Below are 21,655 nucleotides of genomic sequence, written 5' to 3'. Positions count from 1 at the left end.
AACTAAAATGGTCATCAATGCCAGCAGAAACAATCAACATTTCCTGATGAAGATCAACTTTCCATCAAAATAAAATAAAAAAGTATCCAAAATATATTAAGAAACCAGAAGATCAGAGTTGCATAGCCTAAATGAAAGAATTTGACGGGAACAATTTTAACTGAATCAGCATGAAGCTGTCATTGAGCTAATGAGACAAACACAGCTGCTGCCGCTGCTGCTTTGAGTTTTTCCTTATATTCAAGTAGCAATGTACAAATATGTGAGGAGAAAAATTGGCTAGCATTGAAAGATTTGATCTATCAACCTGTACCTACAGCGATGGAGCACGGCGAGGAGCAGATATCTCTGCGCCTTTATGTTATCAGAACTTTAAAGGCAACACACTACTGAAAAAAAAAACCTTTTCCAGCGGCGATCTGATGTCAGCCTGGTGTGAAAAAATAACCTTAGTTTGAAGTTTAAGGTTTCAAAACAACTTTAAGATGCATTTTAATGAAGGAATCACCATGGGGGGGGGTCTGCTGGAAGTCTTCAGAAAAGCAGGTAAATTTATGGCTAAAGTAGCTCAAAAGTTCCTTCAAAAACGTTGTAAAAGTCAAAATACGCTAGAAAATGCTGGGCCTGCTGGATTGGTCAAGTCTAAAGAAGAAAATGGCAACACTAAAAAATGTTTTTTGACATGTCAACTTGATTTCCAGTTATTTTAGTGAGAATTGATGTTTGAAAATGAAATTTCATCATAATGATAATAATACTAAAGAGTCAAAATTGACTTTTAAGGAAATCCTTAACAAAAAAGTAATCTATTTAAGTGTTTCACAAGAATACTTAGTATATACAAAGTATACTGACACACTTTTAATATGTTAAACTTAAACATGCCCATTTAATCTGAAAATAATTTAGTGTAAGTAGTATAGATAGTATACTACTATAGTATACTTCTATAGTATACTTGCAACTTATACTTAAGTATACATAATAAAATAAACTTTAAGACTAGTGCTTTTTGCTAAGGAACATTTAAATAGAAGTGAGTGCAGTCTTATTAGATTGTGTTCTCATCAAACAAATCAGGTTCAAGTTCTAATGGCTAAAGTTAACCTGAGCGCGCGCATGCGCGCACCACAGTGTGAAGATTAACAGACTGTTCTAGAAACAAACAAACGCACGCGGCTCTTCGATCACTGGAGGCTGAAGGTGCTGCTCCCAGGGAGACAATCTGATCTGAGAGGTGGGGGGATGAAGCGGCGTGGTCGCGCACGCGCACACACACAGGTGTGTGGCTGCCTCGCGGCTCAAAGTCTCCCAACAGCAGCAGCAGCACAGAATTCAAGCTGATGTACTGAGAGAGTATTGATCACCTCCATCGGCGAGCTAATAGGAAACGGGCTGGACCAGTGGCCTCGGGCAGAATGATCTCCCCCATGGGGGGTACTCCCCCCTCCCCGAAAGTGCTCCTAACTCTGAAATTTCATTTATGGCCGACAGGCGAGAAAAAGTTCAACCTGACTGAAGAGTTTGTGACGCTGCAGGAATTTCAGAAACCTACTGAAAACACACACTACAACCAAGGCTCCCCTGTAATTTATTTTATAGCCGATTATTTGAGGTGTTGAATGTAAAAATAAATCAAGTTAAAGTAATAGACTAGCACTGCGTACACAGGTGCACGTGACGCCGCCGAGTGCGCGGAGAAGGGACTCTTCTTCTCGGTCAGAAGAAGACGCGCGCGCCTGTCAAATGTCTCCATGGCGAAGCGCACGTGAGCGGCATCACGACGAGAAGGGCGCACGAGCCCGCCGGGGCGCCGCTCCTTCACCTCCCAAAGCGCACGATATCCGCGCGCGCGCACGTGAGGCAACAGCGGCGCCGCGCGGCTCATTACCGTCCCCGTTAACGAGGTCTGCAAGAGCACGCGCACAAGGAGGACAGAAAAACGAAGAACAAATAAGGTCACTGACCCGAATCCTGAGAATATCCTCGGGGAACTTCAGGTGGGTTTGAGGCCTTCACGGGGGTCAGCGACACAGCCGCGTGCACCTGTTCGGGTTTGAAGCTCGCGGGTCCGCACGCGGCTAGGAAACGAGCCGAAGGATAAGGAAGCAAGGAGGGGAACTGAATTGAAGGAGGCGACGAAGAGAGTGAAAGCGACGGACGGAGAAGCAGCAGCAGGACACAGCGGCTTCCTGAAAAATTGTCTGAACCAGACCCAGAACCGTCCGCAGACCCAGTTTCACGCCGCTCCGCTTTGCCACATCGCTCCCATTATCCGTCCGCCGAGCGCCTTTAGCTGCGGCAGCGAAAAACACAAACCCGCAGTCCAAAGCTGGAAAGAACCGCACTCACCGGTCCAGATCCCGTCCTGTCGCGGGGCCAAAAATCCTCTTTCCCACTGCTCCTTCCTCTCCTGGCGGTGGAAGTCTGCTGGCGCCTCGGGAGCGCTCCTTTCCTGCTTCCCCTTTGTGCGGGAGCGGACAAATATAGGCTGTGTTGGTCGGTGTCAGATCTCCCGTCTCCCCCCAGGCGTCGGGCAGTCTCCGCCACTCCAAAGTTGGGTGATCTCGCGTGGGGAGGACTTCTCAACGCACAGGCAGATGTTTGCGGAGCAGCCGTGAAAGGAAAAAATAAAAACCAACAATCCAACAGCGGATCGGGAAAAATCGCCGAGCTGCTTTTTGAGGAAAACGATTTGGGACTTTCAAAAGGAAGTCAGTCTTCTCTTTTAGTCGTCCCCGCAGATGCGGGTTGCAATCGGACTTCCACGACAGAACGCGTCCCGTTCTCCCGAGGTCCTCCACGCAAATGTCCGCTGCCGAGCCTGAAGGATGAATTTCCAGCCGGAGGAGGAGTGGAAGGATGGAGGGAGGGCAGAGCCATGCATTCTCTGAATCACTCCACCCACTATCCACCTCTCCTCCCCCATTTTTTTTCTTACTGCCTCCACCTCCTCTGTCCTTTCATTCAGCATTGCTGCACATTTTCTTTTTGCCCTTTTATGCCCCCTGACTCCCCCCCCTCCCCTCTTTACACCAATCAATGTGTTTACTCAACGCCCTGCCAATGATGAAGGCATTGATCCACAAGTGAATGATCAGCGTGGAAGATCTATCAATTTCCAACTGGCTTTTCCTAAATCACCCAGGAGGAAGTCTTCATGAACTTCAGAATCCTGGAATTCCCGCCTGGTGCCTCTCTTCTTACTTCAGGGTTCATCACCTGGAGAAGCTTCTGTTTCAGCTGGGACCATCAATCATCTTCAACACCTCTTCTGTCTCCTCTTAGCTCATTCCATGATTCTCATCTTCCTTTCTCTCTGTGTTTCTATTGCCTGGAACCCCTCCGTGAAATGTTCACATCAGTCCCGATGCCTGCTTAGTTAGCAATAAGCGGTTTGTCTGAAATGTGTGATATGGTTTCTGTCTTTGTTGTATTTTATGAGGACGTCTCTACTCTGTCTTGACCTATACTGTCCTATTTGGAGTTTAAGTCGGTCCGAAGAATATGCCAGTAGGAGATTTAATCTATTCATGCTTCACTACCGTAACACATTGACGCTTATTTAGCTTCATGAAACATAGGAGGAATCTCCTATTAGCACAACTTATGAACAATTATTATGATAACCATAGCGTAAAGAACATGCTAACTAGTCAAGTAAAGTCTTTATTAGGGTTGGGCGATGTCCCTTAATTTGGCCGTTGACGATGTTTGCTGTCAACCATCGGGATGGACGATGACATCGTGGGGGGGGGGTTTACATTTTTCGTTCTTATATAACTGCTATTCGTTATTTTGCTTTTTTCATTTTATTTCCCAACTAATGGTTAATCTGCGATGATCCAGTATAAACTGAGGGAAGTGACTTTAACAGAAAAAGTAAAACAAAATAGAAAAGAAGTAGTCCACTCCCGCACTTAGGAGTGGACCGGCGGAGTGCGGATTTACAGCTTTGTGTTTTATGGGAAGTGGGGGGGGGGTACATGAGCGGTATGTGTGAGAGATTTAAGACTGCGATCCGTCCCGCAGCTCTAGGGGTACAAGCTACCAAACTCAGAACCGGGTCTAAACGTGTGTCTGAGCACAGCACGGATCGTCAGCAGACAGAGGTTTGAGCATCAAAGCAGAAATGTCGCTCAGTCCTTAGAAAACATTCAAGCAATCACGTGGATTTGTGTTTCCAGTCGTGTCCCGACTAAGTAAAGGCTGATGTTATTCACAGGATGCAGCGCCACCCAAAGCTAATGTTGTTAGCCCGTGTTAGCATACTGCTAATCCTGGCTTCGTTCAGAAAAAGCACTGACCACACGGAATAAAATTCAAATGATGAGCGAACAGGTGTTTCATAATAACCGTAACATCATTAAAAGCACGTTTAGAAGATCATCTCGTATTTTACCGAGCTGACATGTCAATATATATAGCCGCTCGGCGCTGTTATCGTTTTGTATTGAATTGTTACATTCAATAAAGTTTGGAAAAAAAGCCGCTCGGCGGAAGTTGTATCCCCTTCCGGTTTTCAAACTGCGCATGTGCGAATACTGCGCATGTGCGAATGATTTATTCCGACCGAAATTGTGACCTTAGTGAACGTTTTTATATTCTGAAAACATTTTTCTGGGCCCATCTACACGGTTGGATTCTAATCCGACCATTGATCCCATCAAGATATTTTGTACATGTAACCGCGGCTTATGGTGTCGACGCGCAACGTGGCGGGGGCGTGGCATCACGATGGTGGTCTCTCCATCGGGATGTCAGTCACCCATCACGATGGATGATGATATCGTCCATCGGCACAACCCTAGTCTTTATATCACTTCCAAAGCTGTTGAATTACTCACTGACACTCTGTGTCACTTTGGAACAATTCCGCCGAGGTCGGTGTAACACTGAGCGCAATTTTTCTGCGTTGCTGTCAGTAGCAAATACTGATACATCTACAGTGCCCTCTAGTGGTTGTTGCTATTTGTCTTTAAAATAATCACAGACAAGTCTGACCCGAGTATGAGGGTGTATTCAGACTGGGAAAATGCTGCACTTTACAATCCTCAAATGCAAAAGGGGTTTATACAAATAAATGCCTCATGAGTCGGAAGATTCACAACCCCCTATTGTAACAGTAAAATCTGTCCAACACAAGAGACCTTCAGCTCTTATTTGTTTGCTCAGCTGCAGCAAAACAAACAAACACATTTCAGACTTAGGCTTTGATTTACAACAGTTGCTGTACAAAAACAGTAGAAACAATGTCAACAAAAGCCATCAAACTAAATCAATATACAAACTAAGAAAATAATGTTTCCATCTATTTCTACAAGAGCAAGATTAGCTACAGTGAGAGGTAATCTTAACCCATAACTAACCAGGCTAACTATTATATTTGAAGTGTTCCATGATATCTAATATTTAAGTTGAGGTTTGTTGCTATAATTTACAATTTATGATAAGCCAGTATTTTATTTTTATTACACTAAACATATTTGGTGTTTGTCTGACTATAAATTTTTTTTTCCATGTTTCTACTCATTTTCCACCATTACAGCAGCAACTGTTTGTATGGAGCTTACACAATCGATGCCCCAGAGCCTTTTCCAGATAGGACATGTCTGAAACACCTCAACTGAAAGGCATCCTGATCAGATGTCCAAACCCCCTCGGCTAGCCCCCCCCCCCCCCCCCCCCTTTTTTTTTTCCATGAAGTCATAGTTCTGCTGGGGTGCTCTGGAAAACCATTTTTATTTAAAAAAAAAAAAAGAAGTGTCTTCTTGTGTGAGTCAGATCTATTAGCACTAAAGCGCAGAAAAAAGGACTAAACCCCTGCTGAGATCCTATCAGGTAACTGAGTACCTCAAGCTCTCCCAAAGGATTGCATCTCACTCCATTTGACTCTTGCCAACAAATTACAAATTCCATTTGTGAAGGAGTTTCTAAATAGTCTTGAAACATTTCCAGGGTACCCTGTTTTCCTCAGAAGAGGTATTGCTCTCATGTACTAGAATTTCAAAGATGTCAAAAAAATTAAAACATTTTTCTCCTGAACAAAATTTTTGTGAACATTTCAAAATTATTTCAATTAAGGTTCCATTACTAAGAAAATGTTATAATTTGAAGGTGGCTTTACTGAACTGGACCAATATTCTCTGATGTCACCCATACGATTACGCACATCTAAGGTGAAAATAAGTGGGGGGTTTTGGTCAGCCCACCTGCTGATCAAGCTGTAGTTTTGCACAGATTCGATTTTTTTTTAATAAAAGCAACAAATTGAAAAAAAGGGTATAAACCCAGATATCCCCATGCTTTGTTTTGGATAGAATATTCTGATGCTGTAATATGGATGAAATCCATACTGGTCATTTGAGGAGGTGCAAGTACTTATGACTTTAAAGACCCACTCCAATGCAAAAATTATTTTAGGTGTTTTTAAAATGTTCTTGTAGCATTTTGTTTGGAGGATGGAGGACATATATAAAGACAATTAAGATTAACCCCTTGTGCTATCCTAGGCACTTTAACATTGGGAGTTGGGTCATCTAGACCCCACTAGACAGTGCGCTGAACCTTTTTTCCTCAATGATTTGTGATCTTTACTGGTGTCCATGGATGACATGAAATCTTTCCACCTTTATCCACCTTTGTCATGATAGGGAGAACACGTCAATGTAAGGGTGGGGTCATCTAAGATAGCACAAGGGTTAAAACTGTTTTTGAGTAATTCTTTATTCAAATTGTGGTGAATCAGGAGTAGATGAAAAAAGGCGGTTTGAATAAGCTTGTAGTTGTTGCATACAAACTGCAATTGGCTGGCTCCATTCTGATGCATCCATATGCAGACAACTAAATCCATGTACGTCTTCATTTTCCTCGTCTGAGCTGGAATTTGGTTCAGAGCTGTACGGCTGGATAGCTCCAATATTGCTCGCCAGTTTTGTTGCACCGGTAAAGTTAGCTTGGGGTTGTGAGGGGCTGTAAGGTAGTGAGAGAGACAGTCCAACAGACCAATGGTCCCGCTCACAACTCAGAGGCGAATTTCTGATGAACATCTGCTGCTCTGCAGAAAATATGTCCTAGAAAACAACACAGTTTTTTTTTAGGCATTCACAGAAGTAACCCTTGTGCTATCCTAGGCACTTTAACATTGGGAGTAGGGTCATCTAGACCCACTAGACAGTGTTCTGAACCTTTTTTCTTCAATGATTTGTGATCTTCACTGGTTTCCATGGATTACATGAAACCTTTCCACCTTTATCCACCTTTGTCATGGTAGGGAGAACATGTCAATGTAAGGGTGGGGTCATCTAAGATGGCACAAGGGTTAAAAGACCACTGAGAACGATTTGACAATCGATAGAAAGATGATTGGAATGGGACTTTAAAATCCGGCCGCAACACTCAAAATAAGTTGACATGGGTGTGAAATACACAAGTTTTCAATGTTCTGAATTTTCCAGATATACCTATCAAGGTGGGAATGGAATTTTTCCATTCATATGGACACTGTGCATTTTTTCTGGCTGCCTGCTGGGAGGGGCTGTGTGGAGTCGATGTCAATTCGCCTGATCTTGAAGATCTTCAAGAATATACACAAGAAATTCTATTTTCTTTTTGCTCCTGGTGTGAACCTTTTTAGCAGGTGTAAATACAAAAAGCAAATAAAATATTTTACCAAGAAATCAAAAACAAAACGTTTTTGTTTGAGGTCTACTTCCTAACATTTTTTTTCTCTGAAAGTTCCGAAGCATCAATATTTCAGTACTTTTACATCTGAGAACAGACATAAACTCTGTTGTAGAGACTAAAATTTGTATTGAATTTTGCTCTTTTTTTTACTTTTTGTGAGTTGAAAGATTTAAAACAAATTATTCTAACCTTTGAGTTCTGGCTCAAACGGATAAGCACAGAAATAAAGTCCAGGTGAAGGAAAAATGCAAACAATTTCTTGGAGCGTTTTTTCTCCAGCGCTCTTCACTCCACATCAGTGTAATATTAGGAAAGAACATGGGGACTATTTGTATTTCTTTTATTTTGGATTTTCTTTGCAATAATCTTCTGTCATAGTTGCCACAGAAACAGTCAACAGATTTCCTTCCTGCACTACTGTTCGTTCATCTAAAACTCCCAATTAAAACTAAAATCTCATGAAAAAATTTAATGAGCTTGTTTCAAGTTGAACATTTTGTTTTGATTGCTTGAAATAATCCACTTCCAGTATGAAGTCAAATACGGGCTACTGATTTACAATTCTAAGCCTGAAATGATCACAGGATGAAGTGAATTAAAGCAGAGTTAGCAACGACGATCAGATATGAGTGACACAAACCCATCACCCCAAATCATCTTGTCTTTGCTTTTTTGTTTAAATTGGAACATTTTCCATGTCTGGACAATTTCCTGCCGTCTACATAGCAGCAGTGACCCAACGCTGAACTGTAAATTACTGTGATATTTTCCAGGAAGTCAGTCACATTTTGGTGGCATTTACACAGGGACAGACTAGATCAAGTCAGAGGGGCTGCCTTCCTGTCTAATAAAAACGTCTTTCTCAGCATTTCATCTGCACCTTTTCCATGCTAATAAAAGGGTCCAGATACAGCAACAATGGGATCATAGTAAATGGTAAAAAGTGTATTCTTATATAGTGCTTTTCTACCTACAAGGCCCAAAGTGCTTTGCAGTCAAAGACCCATTCACCCAGTCACACACACGTGGCGGCTCTGCTGCCGAACACAGGCACCCGCCTACAACCAGAGGCAAGGTGGGGTTCAGTGTCTTGGCCAAAGACACATCGACTCATGGGCATGCAAGGTGGGAATTGAACCTGCAATTTTACGATCATGGGTCGACCACCCTACCACTGCACCACGGCCACCCCATGAGGGATAGGAGAGTATCCACAAGAAGTGTTTTAGTTTGATGCGATTGTCAGTTCTGTTTTTTAGTTATGTCCTCCCAGTTTATTTTGCCTAGACTCTTATCAATTGGTCAGTTAGTTTTGTGTTCTCCCTTCAATCTCTTGTCTTCCAGTCTGCCTTAAACCACGCAGGAAACAATCTTGTAGGAGCAATGTCTGCTCCTGGTCATCACTCTAGTTTGGGTATAGTCTCTATCATTTTCGTTATGTAGGCCCAATTGGTCAAAACCTGTCTGCTGCTTTTCGGTATGTCTATTTAACATTCACACCAATCTTCACAGGTTAACAATATATGTTTTTTATTTTGTTGTGACTCATGATAAATACTTAAATAGCGCTGTTTTTCTACCTTCCTTGACAGTCACGGCCCCATTCACACACACATTCACACACTGACGGCGGCTCTGGTGCCGAACACTGGTGCCAACCTTCCACCAGAGGCAAGGTGGGGTTAGTGTCTTGCCCAAGAACGCATTGACTCATAGGCGTGCAAGGCGGGATTCAAACCTGCAATTTTCCGATCGTTCCGACGATCATTCCGACGTTGACTGCGCTTCCACTGCACCATGGCTGGCCACCACATGCTTCAAACTGTTCACATGACCAAAGCAGATTTATTGTTTTTTTTTATACCCAACCCAACCCAAAAAAATTGTATTTATTTTTCAACATCTTCTTGAAGATCAGGCCTAAAATTGCATTTCCGAGTATTTCTTCATTCAAATTGTTGTGAAACAGGCGCAGACGAAAAAATGCTGTTTGAAAAAGAGCTTATTTGTGATGCAGAATATATGCTGGGCGGGCCACAAGCTCTTTGCCTCGAGCTCTCGGTATACATTGTTGCCAGATAGAGTCAGGTTTTTCCAGCCCAAAAGTCATCTAAAAACCGCCAGGACCCACAAAAAAAAATACCGTAATAAAAAAATGCCCCAAAAGTTAACCAGGGATTAATTAGCTATAATTGGTAGTAATTAATCATGGCTTATTTATTACTTTCTATTATGACTGAAAGTCAACCTTTGATATTGGAGAGGTCAAAGGTGAACTTGCGCACTCCCCCTTCCTTTTTTCCCTTAAACATTAAGAACATTAAGCAAAAAAGAAGGAAAGAGAAAAAATACAAAGTTATTAGTAACTAATTATCATGATCAAAAGTGGAAATTCTTACTGCATTTTTACTTTTTGTGAATTTAAGTACAAATGTCCTTGTGAAAGCTATTAAAAAGTGGCTGGATTTTTAAACACCCTTATCACAAAAAGCACAGCCGTGCAGCTTTATGTCAGATCCAAACGCTAAATTAATGTCAGACAATCGTGAAATATATTAACTAATAAATGGAAAGTGAGGACATGTAATAGAAAATGTCAACCATGTATACGCTGAGTACACTAAAGGCATGAATTCTACCCAGTTTACATAGGATTGTGAGATCTGCCGTGAGGCTGCGCTCTGTGTGCTGCTTCACCTCACAGCCTATGCTGTAGCTGAGCAAAAAATATGCAAAATACACAGATTTTAGGGAAAATGAGGATTAAAATGATACATATAAATTACATTTATAGAACAGTTTAGTGAACACATGTTTTATTTTTAGCCGCTAATGGTTGCGAGGATGATGATTGGGTGGTACTGTCTCACGTGCCTCTCCTGACCGGACGTCCCTAATTGAAAAGTATTTTGATGAGGAATAAAAACCGCCGAACCGACCCGACCCGACCCGAAATTCTGTCGACCCGCCCAAAGCAATTTTTGCCCGCAAATTCAGAACCAAAACAGCCCAATCAGACAACACAGCTCGGCAACAGGAAGGGTAAGGGAGGGCGGGGTACTCCACCCCAACTGTCCCACCCACAATTCAGAGCCCATTTTTTATCAAACTCCTGCCGCTCTGCAGAAACTATGTCCTAGAAAATGACAGTTCTTTTTAATGTTGCCTAAAAACGGCATAATCAAAGTCAAAGGCCACTGGGAACACTTTGAAAATAGATCCAAAGATGAACATACTGGGACTTTGAAGGACACCTGGAACCTGACCCCTTGAGGGGGTTTACTGTAAGGACCAGTGACGTTGTCTTTGTTTTCCTACTTATTGTTTACATTTAGTAACATGAGTTTGGTAATGATCTGTTTGTCGAATCGCTCAGTTTATAAGCACTTACACAATTATACCAACACTTCATTAATCAAGCAAGATGGTAAAAATGTGATTTTTCTTGTTCTATGTTGTACATGGAAAGACAAGTGAACTTGCTAACAACATGATCCATTGTCATGCTTTAACTCATGTCCAGAGAACATACTATGAGGATAACGCCATGCTACGTTATGGTTTAACTATCCTATCCTAACTATGTTCTTAAAGGAAACAGTGTTTCTTTGACTTGAAGTCACTATTTTCATGATTCATAGGTGCTTATTTACTTTAAATGTTTTAGAAATTTTCTCAAATGTAAAAAATAGTTCTTGCTTGTTACGCCCCGTTCTGTGTCTAGGGGCCCTAGAAGAACACAACATAAAAAGTAAAGTTGTGGCTCCTAAGTTTTAAATGAACAAACACACCAATCGAATGTCTCCATACAAAATATAACAATTTATTTACAAATAAATAAATAATCAACAAGAACTAAAAGTGAAGCAAAAAGACCAAAGTAACTAACAAAACCCTGCATAACTGAAATCTGGTTTTCTTACCTGTACAAAGGAAAAGGGAAACCAAAGACAAACACTAACCTCCCTGAACTAACAGAAACAGGAGAAAACAAGTACTAAAGACAATGGCAGTTCACCCATACAGCTTCACTTAACATTACTACAAACCAAAAGACTAAACAGAGGGGGTACAAAACCACAAACTTCTAAATCACAACACTAAAGTGTAACACACAACAAAACAGGTGGAGAACTACAAAACAAAAATGGAGAAGAGAATTTGGTAGCGGATGCTCTTTCGGGCAGCATCCACTCAACCTAAGCGATGGCTTCTGGGGGGGGACAGAAGTTTTCTCTTAGGCTGGGGGGGCTCTTCCGGCTGTGGCCGTAATATTGTTATTTGTACATTTGGAGTGTTTTTCTGGATCTGTTTCCTTTGATTTTCTGCTGCAGTGGGAGGTTCTGTCTTTCCTTTTCTTTCCTTCCTATAGTGTGCAGATTGGATTCCACAGTGTCCGGAGCACCTGGTTGGCTGTGGACTTTCAGCAGCAGCTTTACAACCTGTCACATCATCTGTTGGAACCCCCCCTCCAGCTGGCAGCAGCAGTGTGTTAATTTACTAATCATCAACTAAAGGTTTATAAATGTTTCTTTTCTGCCAGCCTCAAGCCTTCTGCATTTGGATAATTCACAACTACGATAATAAAAAGGGATTTTCCAAATCCAAAAAAATAATACGCAAAAAATCAACAGAAACAGAAAGATTTCCACAACGCAAGACTCTGAACAAATAAGCTTGCTCTGTGTACCTTATGGTTAGTTCACAGGCATATCAGGTTGGTACATGCTTCCCACGCTTTATTTTGCATTGTTGCCCATGGTTTTATCTTTCTACGGGTGTTATTTTGGGGATGGATTTAATTGTACAAAGATGCATGCACAAATACTGTGATCTTTAGTTTGCTTTATGGAAAGAAAGAAAAAACCCACTGACATTAAGGAGGAATGATCAGATTTGTTCTTGAACTCGTTCATGATCAGGGTCCTGGTGTTTACAGTAGCAGTCAATCTATCTATCTGTCTAAACTGCTCTGGATTTCTCCTCATCCAAGAAAACTCCTAATCAAACCCACATCTTGATCATTCAGCCTGACCTTTTTCTGTGTGTTTCTAAGTCTTCTGGCCTCATTAAGATGTGCATTTGAATTGAAGAAAGCTGATGTGGACTTAAACTCTGTAGCTCAGCGGGAGCAGGATGGGGAGGGCGGTGGTCTTCGACCCCAATGGATCCTAATCTCTGCATCCAGATGACTTATTCAGCCTCCCTTGAGTTTGGAGCTCAGATTTGGACAAAACACTTTTCTTGGGGCTTTTCAAGTGTTGATGCTTTACCTCATGGATAGTCTGAAAGCCATCTGATTAAGGTACACCTGTGTACTGCACAGCTGTGTGGCATCAGAAAAAAATTAAGAAAATGATTGACTTTACCATGTCACCAGCTCACAGAAATATGCAGAGGGTTTATATTAATAGTTGTTGTGATTGTTGGAGGAGAGAAACATCTTAACCTGCAGGACAATGAGTCTGCAAAATTATCATAATAAACAGTGTAGCAGCAAAGTAGAGTTCAGGAGTCTTAAAGAAAGAAAGGGAAAAAAAATAGACAAAAGTTTAAAGTGTTTCTCTTCATTTCCTTCTCATCAGGATCTCCAGGTTTCCTAATGTCCTCAAACTGATGAACCAGGTGATCTTCTGTGGTTTGAGATGGTTAAAACCCACTGGCAATAAACTGCCAGCATAAAACAAAAGATCAGAATGCCCCATCTGAGAGGCATTTGCTCAAAAAGCCCAAATATTTTCAGCCCTCAGTCTTCATGCACAGACCAGAGCTGCTTCTGGAGAGTTTCTCCTAATCTATTGGTATAGGACAGCCACTACTTTTGACATTCACCACAGACGCATCAGCGAGAGTAGAGACAGGAGCAAACCCGACAACACAGAGGGAGACAGGCGAGCCCACGGAACGGAGTGGAAACCAGACCAAGTCGGACGAAGGCAGAGGGAGTTTGCAAAAACACAACGAAGGGGAAATTTAAACCTGTCAAAAAACAGGCAGAAACGGTGTTACACTGAATATGGTTTAGTGGCATTCAGGAGGTGCAGCACTGCAGCCAGAAAAAGTGTTTCTCCAAGAAATCCATGAAGGTGGTGAAGCTCCAACACAAACGAGCAGTGGGTTGGTCCACGGGGATGGTCTGCTGGAGAATGAGCACAACACAATACGTAGCACTGCAAACCCTCAGCTCACATACTGATGAAGCAACATTGAAGCTTCTTCAGGTCTAGTTCTGACAGCTGTGCATCACTTCAGGATTCTCAGTGATATGCACCTCCTCACCTTAACTTATTGTTTAACTCACTTTTCCCACACCAGATTATAAGATGCAGTAATAAGTATAAGGTCAATGAATGGTCTATTGTCGAGCTTTTCTCGTATATAAGGCTCACCGAACTTAGGCGAGACAAAAGACTCAGGGAGAATTCTGTCAGACTGTGTCAACTGCAATCACAGTAACTCTAGAACTTGTTTGGAACGCACTACACGTTAGCCATGTTAGCGATTTTTCAACACCCAACCTTGTTTGCAACTAATACAAAAACAAGAGGATATTTTAACAGAGCGCCGCATCCCTCTCAAAATCACTTCAATATCAGTAAACACAACAAGAATCGACCCATATATAAGGCACTCCAGCTTATAAAGGGCACTGATGTTCTTTGGAAAAAAACAATAATACGGGTTTTAGGTGCACCTTAACCCTTGTGCTACACTGTAAAAAAAGTCCGTAAAATTTACAGTACATTTTTGTAAAATACCAACATAATTTTACTGTAATTGAGAAAAAAACTAAATGGTGTATTTTTTACGTGCATATGTAGTATTTAAAATAAGTAGATATCCTTGTTATTTTTACAATAAAAACATGTTAAATATGTAGATATTTCCTTGTAAAATATACGGGTCACATTAAAATAAACACAATTGATTTGTAATTTAAAAAACAATATAATCTCATGCCACCAACAGCATAAATATGTGAAAAATGCATTTGTCCTCTGTTAAGAAAAGACATTGCTGTGTGTAAATGTTTTTCATTGCTGATGTATTTTTTGCTTTCGTGAGACCACACTTTTATAAGTATATTAGTAATTAGTTGTTAATTCATTTTTTTTTATCATTGTCTTTATATACTAAACATATACCTATACCTCTGCACTTGGGCAAATGGAACCGGTGGAACAGGTCAGATAAAGGGCAAAAAGATCTTTATTGGTGAGAAAGGGCTGCCCTTTATCACCGGTTCTGTTCATAGTCTTTATGGACAGAATTTCCAGGCGTAGCCAGGACTAGAAGGCGATCTAGTTAAGGGACCACAGGATTTCTTCTCTGCTCTTTGCAAATGATGTTGTCCTGTTGGGTTCATTAAGACAGGACCTTCACGATGCATTGGAGCGGTTTGCAGCAGTGTGAAGCTGCTGGGATGAGGTTCTCAGACATAGCGGTGCTAAGCCTGAGACCGCTTTACGGCTAAATCTGGGGCCATGGTTCTTGATCGGCGAAAGTTTGCCCTCTCTGGATGGGTGGAGTCCTCCTGCCCCAGGTGGAGTAGTTTAAATATCTTGAGGTCTTGTTCACGAGTAAGGGAGGATTGGAGCGGGAGATCGAAAGGCAGACTGGAGTGGCATCCGCCATTAGGCAGGCAGTATACTGATCTGTTGGGGTGAAGACTGAGCTAAGCCAGAAAGCAAAGCTCTTAATTTAACAGTCAATCTTCATTCCTACACTCATCTACATGATCCATGAGCCCTGGGACATGACCGAAAGAACAAGGTCCTGAATACAAGCAGCTGAAATGAGCTTCCTCCGCAGGGTGGCTGGGCACTTCCTTAGAGATGGGGGGAGAAGGTTCATCACCCAGAGATCTCGGAGTACAGTCGCTGCTCCTCCACATCAAGAGGAGCCAGTTGAGGTGGCTCAGGCATCTGGTCTGGATACCTTCTAGACACCTTCCTAAGGAAGTTTTCCAGGCATGGGCAGAGGCCCCAGGGAAGACCCAGAACGCACTCGAGAGACTATGTCTCTCAATTGGAATGAGATGCCGTGTGGTCCCCCTCTACGAGCTGGAGGAAGTGGCTGGGGAGAGGGAAGTCTGAGCATCTTTGCTTAGACTGCTGCCTCTGCAACCCGGTCATTGGTTGAGGAGAAGAAGATTGATGGATGGATGGGTGGGTGGATCAGAATTGGCCAAAAAAGTGCAAAATTCGAGTTAATCTTTAGTCATAAAGATGTGGATGTTAACTAGTTCTCATTAAACATGTTTACCAAAAATAAACACGGCCTGTCTGAATAAGATGATTTAGCATTTTTATATAAAAATTGGAAATAAATAAAAAGGACAAAAACAAACAAGCAACCAAAAAACCTTATGTTGAACAGAACTGTTTCTTTAATGTAGTGAAACATTAATTTGTCATTTTTGCTCATCTCCGTCCAAAAAGCTTTTTTTTTTTTTTTTTTTTTTTACAAATGGCAATTATTAATAGTTACTTTATCTGTGCTCTAAATAACATTTGGCATTTTTCATTAAATATAGAAATGAATGAAGAGAGTAAAAACAAACAATTGTAAATTTCAAAAACAGTTTTTTTTATTTTAGTGAAATCTTAATTTGTCACTTTTGCTTATTTTAATGCAATATCTTTTTGTTTTTTACATATGTGATCGATTAGTCGTTACTTTAACACAGGAATTACAATGCAACATTCCCTCCAGAAAACTGGGTTAGTCTTTAATTTCAAATTTTAGGCGCCTCACCTCCCCCTATCGCTGTGCAGATTAGTCTGCTTCTGTTTGCTGATTGGACCAACAAGAGCGCACAGTCTGCCCTCCTCCTGCTGGAACTTTCCATACGTGATTGACAGCCACAACAGAAGAGAACTGCGTGCGGTAAGCTTTTCTATTCCTTCCAAACTCTATAAAACACTAATATTTTGATATTTTGCCGAGGTTAATCTCATGTATTTGTATTTTTAATGCTGTGGACTGACGCTACTTTCGCTAATAGATACGATGCTAACAGGTTTGTCATCGTTTACGTGTATTTTCTGCTGCAGACCGTCGATGTTAGCTTAACATGCAGTCATGCTGTAATGTGGCGCTAATGTTTGTTTCATCCTCACACAGACAGAAGCTTAGTAGAAAACTCCACAGAATGTGGGATTTATGACACGTTCTTCTTTTTAGCTGTGGGAAAAAAATGTAATGATATTTTGTAATAGTATTATGAGTTGTTGTTGTTTTTGTAATAGAGGTGAAGTTCATTCATCATATGCATGTTATTAGTGCTGGGAAAAGTTATATTTTATATTGGGCTCTGAGTGTTGTCAAATCACTGAGATTTTATAGAAAAGTCTAAAATCTACATATTTTTATTTGACTGACTAAATTAAGATGTTTTTATTTATTTTATTTTTTTCCGTCTTAGAGCTTTTAGTTTTAAGGGTTGTTAGCCAGGACACACCAAGAATTTATAGAAAATTCTGGAAGTTTGCACAGGGGAATGTTATGACAATAAATATGTCAATGTCTCTTGAACAATTTTGTCTTTGTACATTTCTGCATGTTATTAATTGTTAATTTTTTCTCTCTCTTGTTTTGGTTTTTCAGGTGCAGTTATTGGGCCTTTCCTGAAGGACTATAGTTGGTAAATATGATTACATGTCAGTTTTGCAGTTGAACATGAGCAACATTACAGGGATTTGCCTTGTATTGTAATGTTCACAGAAATGAACCTAATAGTGTTTTTTTTAAGTGCCATGGCCCAAACTGCAAGCGAACATTTACTACTTTTGCTGCCTTTAGGGCCCATTTTTATCAGGTTTACAGTTTTTCCACACTAAAACTAATGCTTCTTGTGTTGGCATAGATTTAAAATGTGTTTTTGACCTGTGTGTCAATTTAAAAGCTTGTAATTTTAAAGACCTGGTAAGGGAGGGTTGCTTTGTATCATGTCCAGTGAGTGGTTTTAAAAACACATTTAATGTGATGTATTTACTACTTATATGTCCAAGAAAAATAGAATATTCACATCGGAAAATATATATGTAGTTTTCAATAAAACAGTTACTAAGCCTTCTGATGTCACCTATGCAGTGATCTGCTGCTGCCCGACTTGGATGAAAAGGAAGATGCAATGTTTTGCCATGTGGATGACGTGTGCCTTCCAGAAGAAGTAAATACAGAGGACGTGAATTTGACTCTTAGTTGTTTTAGTATGCAGTAAGTAATCCATTTTATTTTTTTATACTGGCAGGTGCAAATAATTGATGATGGTAAAACAGATCTATGACTCATGAAACTGTTTGCACGAAATTTAGCCTTTCACTAATTTCTCCTCAACCCTTTGTTTAAACTATAAGCCAAAACTAACATTAGTTTAGCAAAAACTGGTGAACAACATTGGAGCAATGCAGCCGTACAGTTTTGATCCAAATGACAGCTGAGAGGAGAAAAATGAAGACCAACATGGATCTTTTTTGTCTACAAGTGGAGAATTCAGAATTTGAATGGAAGACTTTCACCCACTCATCGCTTTTTCAAAAACTGGGTTTTCATCTGCTCCTCATCCTCATCCCCCATCCAACACCATGTGAATAAATAAATACTCAGACGCCCAATTTTAATCTTTTTTGTTTGCTATGCTAATGTTAGCTTGGGGTTTTGAGGAGCTGTAAGCTAGCGAGAGAGAGTCTAAACAAAAGTATTTGCTAACCCACCCAGAATCCAGAATCAGGTGTCCGGATCACTTGGTCTGGCCACAGGTGCATTAAATCAAGCCTTGGGTTTTTAAAATTACATAAACCTAACCTGTTTTTCTACTCTTCCTCATTTTTAGGGCATTCATGCCTTTCTACAAGAAAGTTCATGCTAAGTCTGGATCGAAACCTTGTGCAGGCCAACAATGCTTCCCACATTTCTCTGCTATGCATGATCTTCACAAACTACTAGAGCTTCAACATCCACTATCCATCCACCGGAGCTGGCATCAACTTTGGAGTTTCTACAGAGGTTTGTCTTTTTAACTTCAAGTTATAATCTTACAGATTTTGATCGCTCTGGAACAGGGGTGTTCACAATTTGTCAGCATGCGAGCTACGTTTGACACTACAAGCTCCAAAAGATCTATATATATAATTTGAAATGATCATTTCTGTGCTTAAAGACACATACTAATTGTGAAAATCAGATTTACAATTCAATGGATACATTTAGATTAACATGTAAGATAACAACATGATAAAAAGTTTCCAGCATTTTCCCTTCAACAACTTGTTGATTCGTATCATGTCAGCGGCTCCGCTCGGCTTCTGTGTGCGTTCTGTTCTAGTTTTTTTTTCTTTCCTTTTTTGTGACTGACCTCAGGCCTGTCGAGACGAAATAACAGCTACATCTACGGTTAGGAGTCTGACACTGAACCTTCACACCTTTCTGAAGACGAGGAAGAAAAACTCCACATCAGGCGCTCATTTTTTACTTTTAAACTTTGAGACAAGCATATGCTATTGGTAGGATCAACCAGGCGACTCCCCCAGGAGCTAGCCCGTTTGGGAAAGCAGTGGGGGGGGTCACTGTCACTCACTCAGGCTCTGTAATGGATGGCGGGGCTGGTGGTGAGAATTGGTGGCGACAGATTGCTTGCCGTGCAGCCTAGCCAGGGCCCCGGTCCTTGGGTAGGGCTTGAGAAGCACATGCTTCTGGACGACGCTGCTTCCTAAGCGGCCTCGGATCCCTTGGGCGGGAACTGCGGACTTCCCAGCAGTCGCCATGACAGGACGGCTTGATCAAACGGGGCGTCTCTGTCTCGCTTCTAATTAAGGATAAATAAACACTCCTGCGGGTCATACTGAGCGTCTTCTGGGACCTGTCACACTGCTGGGCCAATAGAGGCTCTCTCCCATGTCAGCCACAATTTGCCAGTCAATCACACATCTGGCACTCAGTGTAGTTGAACACGCTTGTGCAGTGACATGTATCAGAGGATGTTTGACTGGCCATTGTTCATGTCAATCAAGTGACATCATGGTGAGGAGGATTATTCCCTAACGGCAATGTTTTAAAATGTAATATTTGTATTTTTTTGAGTATTTAGTTTTTATGTCCCACGGTTTATTGGGTAACACGATTGACGTAATGAGCACCCCTCCTCTAGAATACTGGAACTGTTCACCCGCAAACTTAATATTTATTTAAAGTGAGCCCTTTCATCGAGTGTGTATTAGTAATGACTTGCACATTACTTTCTAACTTTGACCCTTTTTTCTCTCTTTCTGAAGATGCTTTTTCTCCATCAACCCAGAGAGAGACAGACCAGAGTGGACAAGAAGGGCAAATCTCATCTCATCTTGAACCCAAGAGTCTTAACCGTGATTCAGGAACGGTCAGATTTTGAGTGGAGAGGCGTGTAAACACTGTAAGCAACATTGCAAGCATAGTTTTAAGGTTTTTTGTTCTTTGTTAATCTTTTGCAAAAAAAAGTGATTACATAGTTTTCTGTTTTAGGTGCAATGTTTTTTAATAATGTTTTATTATCTACAAATGATAAACATTTGCTGTGTTTAGAGGCGGAAGGTTGAGTAAAATAAATGAATGTAAAGACGTCTTTGTATTGAAGTGATTCTTCGGTTTGAATTTTGCTACACAGTTAGCAGATATTTTGATACTGGGTTACATTTTCAGTACATTTTGTTTCTTTTTAGGTCTTAGCAAAGCTAATGGGCAAATGTGATAGACCTCAAGAAAAAAGTAGGCAATCAGGATTGTTGAGCAATGCTTTAAATTCATCAGTAAGATTAGGAAACACCTAAGTTCAAATTTCTAAATTGCATTTTATATTCTCTATTTGTAAAAAGTATCTTGGTTTCAAAAAAGTAATTAAACACAAAAGTATGTTACTGTGATTGCATTTTTAAGAACAACATGAAAAAAAAGAAAAATGTTGTTATTTTTACGAAAATAAATTGGCAGCAGTGGTTGCCAGAATAAAAATGTAGAAAATACGGTAAAAATGTAAACAACTTTACGGAACATTGTATAAATTTAACGTCATAATCTTGTAAATACAACAACATATCCTAGACTGTGAAACATCAGGTTGCTGTAGATAAGACATCATTTTATGTGAAATAAATGTTTATTGCTGTTATTTTTACCCATAATATTGGTCAAATTAACCTTAAAATTCAGTATTTTCTATAAAATATGACTGTTAGAATTACAGTATGGCCCAGTAAATTCACAACATTTATCTGTAGGTTTTATCAGAAAATAATTTTAAATGACAGCTTATTTACTTAAATTAAAACAATAAATTATGTAATATTAACAGTGTGCCTGTAAAGTTGTTTACATAGTTGATGTATTTTTTACAGGTTTATTCTGGCAACCACAGCTGCCAGTTTTTTTCCGTAAAAACTACGGAATTTTTTTTACAGTGTATCCTAGGCACTTTAACATTGGGAGTTGGGTCATAGAGCACTAGACAGTGCTCTGAACCTTTTTTCTTCAATGATCTTCACTGATGTCCATGGATTACATGAAATCTTTCCACCTTTATCCACCTTTGTCATGGTAGGGAGAACATGTCAAAGTAAGGGTGGGGTCATCTAAGATAGCACAAGGGTTAAAGTGTGGCTTTTGCCTTAGTCAGAACTGCCCAAGTGGGCTGTCTGCGTCACCCTGTGACGGGTAACACAGGTGCTCCGCACACTCACTGTAGATCCCTGTGAGCCCACAAAGCGAAAATATTGATGCACACTTTTTCAACGGGCATTTTGCTGGCAACAGGTTGTAGTAAAAACTTAACACGCAAGGTTAAGTATGGGTGAAGTAGGTGAGACCATGTTGTAGGGATTTTTCCTTTTCTATCACTGTGGACTGCACAAGGAGCCTGTTAGTGCTGTTCAAGTGATAAGTAAGTGCTCCTTGGGCGCCTGTTGCACACTTCAGTGCAACACTGCAATACTTGCAG

The 21,655-nt window shown here is 40.7% G+C and overlaps 1 protein-coding gene and 1 long non-coding RNA gene across 3 annotated transcripts in view; one reads left to right on the top strand and one right to left on the bottom strand.

Moving 5' to 3' along the window:
* Positions 1-2,861, bottom strand: part of dag1 (dystroglycan 1) — a 59,084-nt gene extending 56,223 nt beyond the window's left edge. Inside the window, exon 1 of one of the 2 annotated variants that reach the window (XM_004069021.4) lies at positions 2,353-2,861. The gene's annotated coding sequence lies outside the window, so the exon portion shown is untranslated. Of the gene's footprint in view, positions 1-1,967; positions 2,328-2,352 lie in introns of those variants that run through there. The other variant, XM_020703378.2, reaches the window with a different exon arrangement.
* A 13,417-nt stretch (positions 2,862-16,278) lies between these two features.
* Positions 16,279-20,131, top strand: LOC110015079. The gene is made up of 5 exons (XR_002873260.1): positions 16,279-16,575; positions 17,296-17,332; positions 17,782-17,907; positions 18,524-18,696; positions 19,962-20,131. It is a non-coding gene; the product is annotated as an uncharacterized LOC110015079 (long non-coding RNA).
* The last annotated feature ends 1,524 nt before the right edge of the window (positions 20,132-21,655 follow it).

Source organism: Oryzias latipes, chromosome 5 (genome assembly GCF_002234675.1).
Source record: "Oryzias latipes chromosome 5, ASM223467v1".
Classification (NCBI taxonomy): Eukaryota; Metazoa; Chordata; class Actinopteri; order Beloniformes; family Adrianichthyidae; genus Oryzias; species Oryzias latipes.
The sequence above is the reverse complement of the archived record's forward strand: the minus strand, read 5'-3'. Positions and strand labels throughout refer to the sequence as shown.